Source organism: Brachycentrus maculatus, unplaced genomic scaffold, assembly GCF_059751285.1.
Source record: "Brachycentrus maculatus isolate JH-2025_06_01 unplaced genomic scaffold, ASM5975128v1 h1tg000624l, whole genome shotgun sequence".
NCBI lineage: Eukaryota > Metazoa > Arthropoda > Insecta > Trichoptera > Brachycentridae > Brachycentrus > Brachycentrus maculatus.
In genome coordinates, this window is record NW_028281361.1 from 1,055,001 (window position 1) to 1,067,175 (window position 12,175).

General features: G+C 29.4%; 1 protein-coding gene across 5 annotated transcripts in view; it reads right to left on the reverse strand.

Moving 5' to 3' along the window:
* LOC148300992 (synaptotagmin 1-like) overlaps window positions 1-12,175 on the reverse strand; it is a 72,894-nt gene that overhangs the window by 50,943 nt on the left and 9,776 nt on the right. The window lies entirely within an intron of this gene.

The window sequence follows — 12,175 nt, forward strand, 5'->3', positions numbered from 1 at the left end:
TTGTTATAGAAGGAAAATGTTCACGGAATGTTTTCGTCGCAAACTTGGACATTAGAATTACAGGTATACGAGAGTTTCTCATCGGAAAATTTGTTCTCAAGAAAAAGTTTTCAATTCTCTAGCAAAAATGGCATGCCTTCCGGGGCGAGAAAGTAGGTGGCCCCAGTGATTCTCAAACATAAATGGTATGAGACAAGCATGACAAAAGGTCTTATTTATTTTTTTGACATACATATATTTGAATTCTATTATAACTATTCTTGACAACTCCAATGCACTTAAATATTTTAATCTAAGGACTTTAAAATCATTCATAATCATAGTCTTAAATTTTGGACACCTAGATGATAGTTAAAGAGCTTTGGTCTTACTTATTCTCACAAAGACAAAAATAACCAACCGTTTTTTTTACTTATTACTCAATACTTTTCACTCAGTACTGAGTGTCCGCCTCCGTAATGTAATGGTCAGCACGCTCGGCTACCGTTCTGAAGGTCCCGGGTTCGATTCCCAAGGGGGGTAAAAATAAATATAAGTATTTTTTTCACTGTAATATTTATTCAATATTACCATGGACTGGTACATGAAGCGGAGGGCTGATCACCTTTCCTTCATGTGTAAAACGATCATGATAACACACAGTGCCCTATGCACCATTGGGGTGCGGATAAGCATTTTATTATTATTATTGTTATATATATATATATATATATATATATATATATATATATATATATATATATATATATATATATATATATATATATATATATATATATATATATATATATATATATATATATATATATATATATATATATATATATATATTTATATATGTATATATATATATATATATATATATATATATATATATATTTATATATGTATATATATATATATATATATATATATATATATATATATATATATATATATATATATATATATATATATATATATAATTTTTTTTTTCAGGAACTTCATATTTTACGAAGTTTCTCGATCTTTTTGCTGGAACTGAGTTAGATAAACTTGTATTTTACATACATGCATAATGTTAAGTATGTATTAACATACTCGTATATAAAAACGAATTTCTGTAACGGAAGATCACCGGGAACATCAAAGTGTTTTCAATGATAGATAGGTACCTATATCAAAATTATGGCACTAAAATCCTTCTTTTTGATTATTAGATAAAGATCCGGTGATAAAAATAGCAAGATACTTATGAACTATGATTAAAGAAAAAAAACTACAAAAGATTGAAACGCGATAACTTTCCATTTACAAAAATACAATTCCATTTTTGGTTTCATTTTTCATTGTTAAAATACGAATGTCAAAAGACGAATATCGAATATTCAACTCGAAATTGATATGTCAGAACTTTGTGTGATTGGTTTTTGATCGGTTCGAATACTATTGACAGCGAAAATCCACTTTATATAATAATAATGGAGTTCTTAAAGCGTGGGATTTAAAAAATTTGCAAAATTCTTTAAAATACTGAATGATCCGTCGCCGTCTTCATGTTATTTAAAATGTGCATACGACAGAAAATCCTTTTATCCAAAGGTTTTTTTAGCGATCATCATATACTTTATTGTTAACACGGGTACTTCTATGATGATTATTTAATGATTTAAAAAGAATAGTATGGTTTTACAAAATAAAATGTCCTGACGAAGGGACGGGTACGTCTCGAAACCGATAGTCTCTGAGAGTGGTTATATACTAATATTACAAACATGTTTGTAATGAAACGTAAAAGTAAATATGACTTACCACCAAGTAAATGTGTTAAATGTTAATGATAGAATATAAAATATCTAATTTCAAATTTTTTTTTTTTTAATTATTCATTCATTATCTTAATAAAAAAATAAAATACACAACATTTTTACAAACCGAAAATTCCCTTGTTTCTCTCATTTTTCTCAAAACACCTCAGTAATCCGAACGACCCACTGCACGACTACGTTCGGATTAGCGAGTTTGAAAATACTTTGATGGAAAGGTAAATGAATGTTCCCAGTATAAATATGTATATTTTAAAAGAGGTTTTTACCTTAATATACTCTTAGTTTCTATGTTTTCATGTAGTAGGGCTATATTGTAACCATCTAGTTTTGCATGGAAACCGTAAAATGCTTTGTGACGTCAGATAACAAAGATAGAAGAATCAGAGCTATTTTTCCGAGAGAGAAGGAAAAGCTATTTAGACGTCAGACAACAATTCATTAAGACGTCAGCAACAGCCTCTTCCAGCATCCTATTTCTGGAATTATCAAAGGTCTCTCTTAAAAATTCAGCATGATAATGAAAATCGGTAAGACGATTATAAAATATAAAAATATATTGTATTTTTAGAATCCTCGATAACGTCAGTACCCTTTCAAAATAAATTTAATACGTTTCGACAGCACAAAATTATATTTTCTTCCCAGATACCTTGTGCACATTTTTAATTTAATTATTATATTTTATTTATTTCTTGAGTAAGCTTTAAATTTAACACCAAGTATTTTAAACATCTAATTTACATCATATACTTATACATTAACATCTTCTTACAGTAAACAAAACATTTATTTTTCAATTCTGTATAAAATAAAACTAGAACTTAGTTATTAACCACTTTTTTATTCAACCGGTTTCAACAATAACCTTGTCATCATCAGGGATAAACGTGTACGAAATCTAAAATTTTGAAATATTTATAAATAAGTACTCACTTAAGATGAAGTAGTCTAGGTATTAACCGAGCTCTTTCCACATGGGTAACATTCACAATTCTACCCATGATTGACAACCACACTAATCAAATTTTAAAAACTCCTAAATATATGACTAATCTCATAACACAGTATATATGAGTTCTTAACATCCATCTATTTTGGATTGAGAAAGCTTTTATTTATCAGAGAACCTTTTATTTATATACAAGATCTGAATAAACCCCGGCTATTTTTACGTACTGGGAAATGCAAGAATACACGATATTTTTTTTGTTTTGTTTTTGTTTTTGTTTTGTTTTTTTTGTTCACGTTATTTTTTGTTGTTGTAGCTTATAAATTGACAAGTTATTTTTATTCACAACAATCTGAGTGTGTCCAAATACTTTAAATTAAAAAAATATATAAATATTTGTGTATTTTTATTACTTACACATTAATATTTCAATTTCATACTATTTCTGTGAGCCTAAGCGGCTCATTATAGAAATAGGTATCAAATTGTGATAGAGTGGGTTCGAACCGAGAAACTCTGACTTAAGAGTTCGCGACACTAACCACGGGACCACAACCCGACACTTGTTTCCTTTAATCTGGGTTTTTCACATTTCAACATAGATGAAGAAGACTCTTTTTCATCTAAGAATACTTCTTCATCTATATTGAGATGTTATAATGTAAAAATAACTCCTAAGTGGAGAAAACCCAGACTTGTGAACAAGTATTTTGACACACTGAAAATGTTGTGAATTCCATAAATATTTGGCATTCCCTGAATCTGACATTACAAAGTATGCGGGATTCGCGATATGCAAATTGTCGAGAGAACATCGCGAAATGTTTCTATACAAAACTTGTTCAACTGAATCAAAATCTACGTACTATCGCAATGTATAACCTGCTTTATAGAAATTGATTTGTTATCAAAAAGATTTGTAAATGACCAGATTTCCGTATTATTTATTAATATATTGACATTTTGTTTCTCATTATTTTATTTATATTATAAAATCTTAACTCTAAATATTTTAAATGTATGTTTTCTCTCTTTTTTCTTTTTTAATTTACATTAACCGGGTATAGCTAACAATCTATAGTATATAATAAATCATATAATAGTCTATAAAAAATCTTGATAATAATCCTTCGAGGATATATACCGCATGTCTTTCTTATTTCGATTTTATAGGTTTAAAATGTTATTTTCCAGAGTTTAAATTTATTTGTTCTCAAAATATTTTACGTTTTTAAAAAATCATATAAATAACTTGACAAATCATCTTTCGAAGGACCAGTTGCCAAAAATAAAAACAATACGAAAAAGTGTCCAAACGTATAATGAAATTTGAAATATGGTTGAATTAATTTTTTTAAGGATCTATATACAAGACTTTAATATTCTCATAAGTTTTTTTTATAAACCTTATTTTGGGACGTTAGTTTATTAATACGTCGTTTACATACATCTTATCTCTCTACCTACTCCTGCGGGGAGCAGCGCGATGGTAAATTATGTAGTTAAACGTTGAACCGAAAGTTTTATTGTGATTTTTCAATATGTCGTCATGATATATTTCATATGTATTTTATATATAAAGATGTATTATATGTGTCGCTTACTTTCAAAATCCACCAGATCCAATTTATAATATTTAAAAATAAATACTCTATCGGTATGCCAATTATGGGTTTTATTGTTTAAAATATTTTTATTCTTGAAAACCCTGCTACAAATAATTAAAAACAGCGTTGTATTTCAAATTCCGATATATTCATGGAACTTGCCACCTGACCCATATCGGCCAATCAGAGAGCGGGGATAGGTCAAAAATTAAGATGACGTCATTATTGGTTTGTGTCTCGTGTTTTTTTTAAATGCTGGATAATTTTCTAAATAAATGGGAAAATTAGGTTTTTCATATTATTTTATCTAAAGATAGACGAATCTTTTAAACATAAGTGATGCCCGGAGAATTTCGCATTTTTTTAAAAATCGACTTACATGGATCTTGCGGATTTTGAAAGTAGGCGACACTTATAAGAAGAGATCAATCAAAACTATAATATAAAGGCAAACCCCTGCTTACAAAAATGTTTCTTAAATTTAGATGACCGATGTCAGGAATCAGTATTATTACACAAGGAGGACAATATTAAATTGTGTTTGAGTCAAATACTGTAGAATATAATACAATAACAATAATTGTATTTGAGTGCTCCGTTTGTTCGCGACACGATCTGAATTTTCATAATCTCTTTGACATACTTTTTCTGAAGTCTATTTAATTTTCTGTAGGCGTTTCGTTCATGCGATCCCGAATAATATTGAATTATAATATATTAAATTCTGGGGAATAACGTTTATTTTCATTCTACGTTTATTTATGCGTGACCTTTTCAGGAGTATTAACCAAAAAAGTCTTATTACTTAGGGTTTGAAAGGAATATTCAAAGGACTTGAGTGAAGCGGGTTTCTAAGGTCTATACATGGAGTCCCGTTTAGGGTTTTTGGGTTTATATAATAATGACCCTTGATATATGAAATTAACTAAGCCTTTATGAATATGATGATAAAGATGACGATGTATTAATTTGATGCTGTGCCCTTATACGATTTATAAATAATACGAATAATATATATTATTTATGTTTTATCACAAATATATTGTATATATATATAAATAAATAAATAAATATATATATTTATATATATATATATATATATATATATATATATATATATATATATATATATATATATATATATATGTATATATATATATATATATATATATATATATATATATATATATATATATATATATATATATATATATATATATATATATATATATATATATATATATATATATATATATATATATATATATATATATATATATATATATATATATATATATATATATATATATATATATATATATATATATATATATATATATATATATATATATATATATATATATATATATATATATATATATATATATATATATATATATATATATATATATATATATATATATATATATATATATATATATATATATATATATATATATATATATATATATATATATATATATAGTCTGCCTCCGTAGTGTAATGGTCAGCACACTCGGCTACCGTTCTGGAGGTCCCGGGTTCGATTCCCAGGGGGGTCAAATAAATATAAGTGATTTTTTAACTCTAATATTTATTCCATATTACCCTGGACTGGTACCTGAAGCGAAAGGCTGATCACCTTTCTTTCATGTCTTAACGATCAAGATAACACTGCGTTTGTATGATGCAGTGCCCTATGCACCATTGAGGTGCGGATAAGGGTTTAAAAAAAAAAAAAAAAAAATATATATATATATATATATATATATATATATATATATATATATATATATATATATATATATATACATATATATATATATATATATATATATTATATATATATATATATATATATATATATATATATATATATATATATATATATATATATATATATATATATATATATATATATATATATATTTACATATAATATCCTTACTAACTAACCATGACGCTGCTTACCCGTGAGGTAGGCAGAGAGAATAGACCGCTACACCAATCCAATCTATCTTTGCCCATAATCATCGCCTCATCCACATTCATGCATCTTCACACATATCCTCCTATTATTCCAACTCCTGACCTGGCCACTTTCAAGTACATATTTGAAATACTTGATCATGCCAAGTTATCCTTATATTATATAACCAGCCACATAGGGCTCATAAAAAATTGGTTTTACTATTCTTTCTTCACTCAAGAAAAAATATATGGCAACAACCTTTTACCCTCTTCAGTGGTCATAAATTAAACCCTGAAGAGGGTAACATGTTGTTGCCGAAACTAGTTGGTTGTTAATAAAAATGTGAGTGGACCAAAAATAAAAGTCTTTTTATTCCTCAAAATTATATATCAATTTGATCCACAAAGTTAATGCTTTCAATATTCAAAACATATATGGGTGATTTTCTTCTTCTTTAAACCCTTATCCGCAACCTAATGGTGCATACGGCACTGCATCATATAATCTTGATTGTTCACACATGAAGGAAGGGTAATCAGCCCTCCGCTTCAGGTACAGGTCCAGGGTAATATTAAATATTTACAGTTATCCCTTTCTCTAAACAATTGTTATAACTTCCTTTTTAATTTAAGTAACATTTATTTATTCTCGATATATTTTAAACCCGTTTTACACTTCATCGATAACACCACGCGCCTATGACGTCACTCGATGTCAACTACCAACTACGTACGTCACACGAGGCGGGGGTAACTTTTAAGGGTGGGTTGATTCCATTATTCCATGGAAAATTTATTGCTGTGGTGTTAGGCCAAGCAATAGAATAAGTCTCGAAGCATAGACTGCTTTACTAACAGTAGACTTAGGATTTTTCTGAAGTTGTTTTCGCAATAAAAGTCATATCTTAAGTGGACATATATAATATTGAAACGGATACAATTTCTCCAGTAAAATGATTTCCTCTGTACTCGTATACATTTGTATATATTTGATTTGATTTTATCTCAACATTTAAAAGAGCATTATAGGTAGCATTTTCATATACACACATAACTAACAAACTCTTTTATTACGTGTGAATGATAATAACTTCGTTTTAAAAGTCTACTAAAAAAAACACTAAAGCATTGCTTTTTAAAACCAATACATTTTTTCAGTTTCCGCAGATCATTATTCTTTTCATATAAAACATCAAAAATTTTTATTTAAAAAAAATATTTTATACACAATAGAAGTACGATCATAGGTTGTATAACTTTTTGTTGATAAAAAACTCCTTTAATAATTATTAAACCTTCATTAATTGATTCGACAGTCACTTCGTGGTAAAATCTGTCCATTTTTAATTGAAGTTTTACTTGGTACCTTCTTCCACCTTCAAAGTCCCAAGAACTCAACTCTAAAGTTTGGAACTAGCTTCACATATGCATCAAATATGCATCGAATGCATCAAATACGTGTCACAATAGATGTTAAGAAATAGTGGTATTTACTGATAATAATAATAATAAAACCCTTATCCGCAACCCAATGGTGCATAGGGCACTGTGTCATATAAATGCAGTGTTATCTTGATCGTTTACACATGAAGGAAGGGTGATCAGCCCTCCGCTTCAGGTACCAGTCCATGGTAATATTGAATAAATATTACAGTGAAAAAATCACTTATATTTATTTTACCCCCCTTGGGAATCGAACCCGGGACCTCTAGAACGGTAGCCGAGCGTGCTGACCATTACACTACGGAGGCGGACTTTACTAAGTAAAAAGTAAAGTAAGGCGGTATTTTCTAAGTAAAACTTAAATTAAAAAATTATTATACCATTCGTAAAAAGAGAGTTTATGGATACGTAAATATACTTATGGTATTCACAAATTTTGCTAAAATTTGATCAGGTAACGAAAAACCCATAAAAGGTTAGGTTGATTCTCACCCCTCTCTCGTGTATCCCCCTACCTTTATTCAATTAAAACTATATCTATCCTAGAAAACTAAAGTCGCTTTATACTCAATGTCCTTTGAATCAATTGCATTTAAATTAAATATTAAATCGTCCTTTTTCAAATTAACCCCTATACAAATACACACCTATTTTTCTTACTTATGAAGTATTATTTTCCCCAAAATCGCGTCGTTATAACGATGAATCGGCGGAATCGATTTAACTTATGAGAAACTTTTGTTTCAATTCATCAAAGCGTAAGTTCAAAAAAAGCTTGAAAATTCCGACCGTATTTAAGGCGTACGTAAGGCCAGCAAAAAGGTTTCATATTACCATTTTTTGGCCATAAATCTCCCGTAGTGAGATCCTGAAAGGCAACCTAGACGCATGACGATATTATGCTAAAACAACTCGTCTTCTCTCTTCTGATAGATGCTAGTATTAAGGGTTAAATGGATTACATAGAGCATACTATTATGCTTGTAAATTGGTGTAAAACGAGTTTCGTGCTTTAAGAGAAGGTCTAAACAATATAAAGTGTAATAATTTCACCCCAATTACTATCAACTAGTCTTGTAATGTAATAAAATCTACTTCTTCTTCTTCTCCTTCTTTTTTAGGACTATGTCCTGTCATTCTCCGGTCCGCTCCTGGGAGGTGGAAAACCAGCTATCTCTCCATCGTTTTGATGGTCTTCCTGGGGGCCTTGCCCGCTTATGCTGCTGTCCGCTGCTATCCTCACCACTCGATCCGAACTCGCTCTTCCCACATGATTTCTCCATAAATGTTTTCTTTCTCTTTCCCATCGCACATCTTTAACATCTCAGATATTTCTTATTTCAGAGTTTCTAACTCTGTCGCGAAGTGTTAGGCCTGCAATGGGTCATATAGTCTTCATTTCAGATGTCCTAAGAAGGCTTTTTGTCCTCGAGGTGTCGGCTCTTGTTTCTGTGCCGTATGTCAAGATCGGTCTTACGCAGGTCTTATAGATTCTCACCTTACTCTCTTTCAGCATGTATTTATTTCTCCATACAATTTTTTGAAGCATCCAGCTAAAGCAGAGGCCATGTTTGCTTGCTCTCTTACCTCATTGTAGAGGTTATTGCTGCTGGATACTTCGACATCCAAATACTTGAATTGCATAACCTGCTCTATGATTTCATTATTGATTGCAGGTTTGCATAATAAAATAACAATCATAAAGTTTTTTTCCAGTACAGTCCGTTTTCTTTATTACAGTCCGCCGACGTGGTGTAATAGTTAGCGTGTTTAGCTACCGTGGTAGAGGACCCGGGTTCGTTCCCAGGGAGGGGGGTGATAATAAATAATAGTGATTTTACATTAAAATATTTATTTAATATCACCTTCCCTACGTGTAAGTAACGATCAAGATAACACTGCACCATTAGGTGCGGATATGGGTTAGAAGAAGAAGCTTTAAATTATAAAATCTTAAATCCGAATCAAGCAGACACTAATGCAAAAGATTAGTTTTTTTCGTGTTTCGTCGTTGCCGACATCATCAGACTGGTCATCAAATCCCGGTCTCTCGACATAATAAAATAAATATCGATAAAACTATGAAGTTGTTATTTTATTACATGAAATGCAGTTCCACCAAGAAATGTCAGTACAAAAATTAAGTCACGTTAGATAAAAATGGGCGATGGAATAAAAAAAAGAATTTAAAAACGAATTCATTAAAAAAAGTCAAGAGAAAAATCAGTTGATTATATTGTACGATTTTTTTTCACTTGACTTATATTTAGTTGTTCTTGTTAAGTTACATAAAAAATATAGTATGTATTTATTTAATTTATTTTGAACTTTATTAAGAAAGAAATTTGTTATTAAAACCTACATAATTAAAATGCTGGAAAAGTTAAGATTCTTTTGGAAAACGAATAGAAGCCATTCTCGTGATATAGATGTTAAATTGTGCGCAGGCATTTAAAGAAAGGCAATAAAGAAAATAACCACTCTTTTAAATAAGTGGTTACTTGATTCGTATTTTAGATTATATAATTTCAAGCTTATCATGCCAAACGTGGTTGAATATTGAATATTTCTAGCTGCAAATATTAATAATATTAAATAATTCGACGTCACAAACATAAGCTGGAAATAAACAAAAAGTAACGATTATAATCTCAATCAGATAATCGAAAAAGTAACAGTTACGCATTAGTCACACCTCTATTTTTAGTTCTAAGGTCACGTTTAATACTGGTGTCGAATTTGTTTTATTGGAGAAAACACAGATTGCTGAGAATTTTAATGCCTATGATGGGGTGAGTATCCCCTATCATCCCTGTTCCATACCGCCCCGCCTTCATATAGTCACGACTGAGTAAATACCACTTTGATTCGATACGGTGCCCTATGCACCACTTGCGAGTGGATATAACACTTTTATGCTTTATTATTTCTTAACCCTTTAGATGCTGCGTGCCACTTTATCGGCACGACACATTATGTCTCTTAAGTGCCGTGTGCCGATATACAGGCACGCCATAAAAAATTGCTTGTGTGCTATACCGATAACAATTTAAGTTGTCGTTATGTAGGAAACACTTTTCTATTTCACCTATATATTTTTTATTGATAAAATCGGCCATTTTTTTTTCGTGGTTTTATGCAAGCGTAATGTGATACGGTGTTTATACAAACACAATGTTTTATTTTTTCGTGTATTATTGACACTTCGTAGAAATTTGAACAAATAATTGCCCCACCTAAAAAGGGGTAAAACACTGCTAAAACTCAACTGATCAAATTAGAAGTATTTAAATTGAAGGTGTTTCAGTTTTATTTTATGAAAAAAATGAAGAATTATCACCTTTGGTTACAAAAAAGTTATTTTCTCCACAAAGGTCTGAGCAGATGGCAGCTCCATCTGTCAGTTCCGACTAAGATAATGATGAATTATTATTTTACAATAAATTATAAAACATACACTTTCGAAAATGTATGCATTAATATTTTTAATAATGATAGAAACAATATTTATCTTGATATTGTATTTTTTGTTAAAAATATATACCAGATACGAGTATTATTTTATATATATTTCAGTATTTTAAATGTATTATCAATGATTCGTAGAAAATTTAAATTTAAAATCTCAAAAAAATAATGTTGTACATTATAAGAAATAAGATATAAATTTGATAACCCCTTTTGAAGCGGGTGTACTTTTATAATCTAGGGTAAGGTAACCCCAGGATGTCAATAAAACTCCTAGACATGATCCTACGTGATTCCTTTAACCCACATTCCATCTCCTAACTCTCTTGAATAATCTCAACAGCTTTTAGGTGAAGGGCATATACATAGAGGGTTCAAATATTCCCATGACTTAATCCCAATAAGAATTTATAACACGACTAGTTTTATATGATATGTATGGCCTGAATATTTTCTCAAAACATAATTATTTTTTTCCCTTGTAGGTACGTTATTTTATTTTCCATTAGCTGCTCATTATTTCAAGTAGTACTGAATTACAATGAATGCATAAAAGTACACAACGGATATAAAAAATCCAGAATGTGTACGATTGTAACCACAGTTAAATTGGAATTATTCAATACAATTTTTATTTTCAATGTTTTCAAAAATAATCCTGATATGTATGTACTTAAAATTAAAAAAAAAACTTTTTTGAGTTTATTTTTGTTTATTTAAGCCTCACCAATTTGATGCGGTGCCTCAAAATATAAAGACAATAATTAATATTATTTCTTTAAAAAAATAATGGAAAGAATTGTCAATATGAGGGTTACCTATTTTCGTTAATACTAACATATTTAAATGTTTAAATGTTCATAGTGGGTAATGTTGGTAAAACAGAAATCTTCAATCTTCATTTACCGACGTGCTGCTATTGGTTAGTT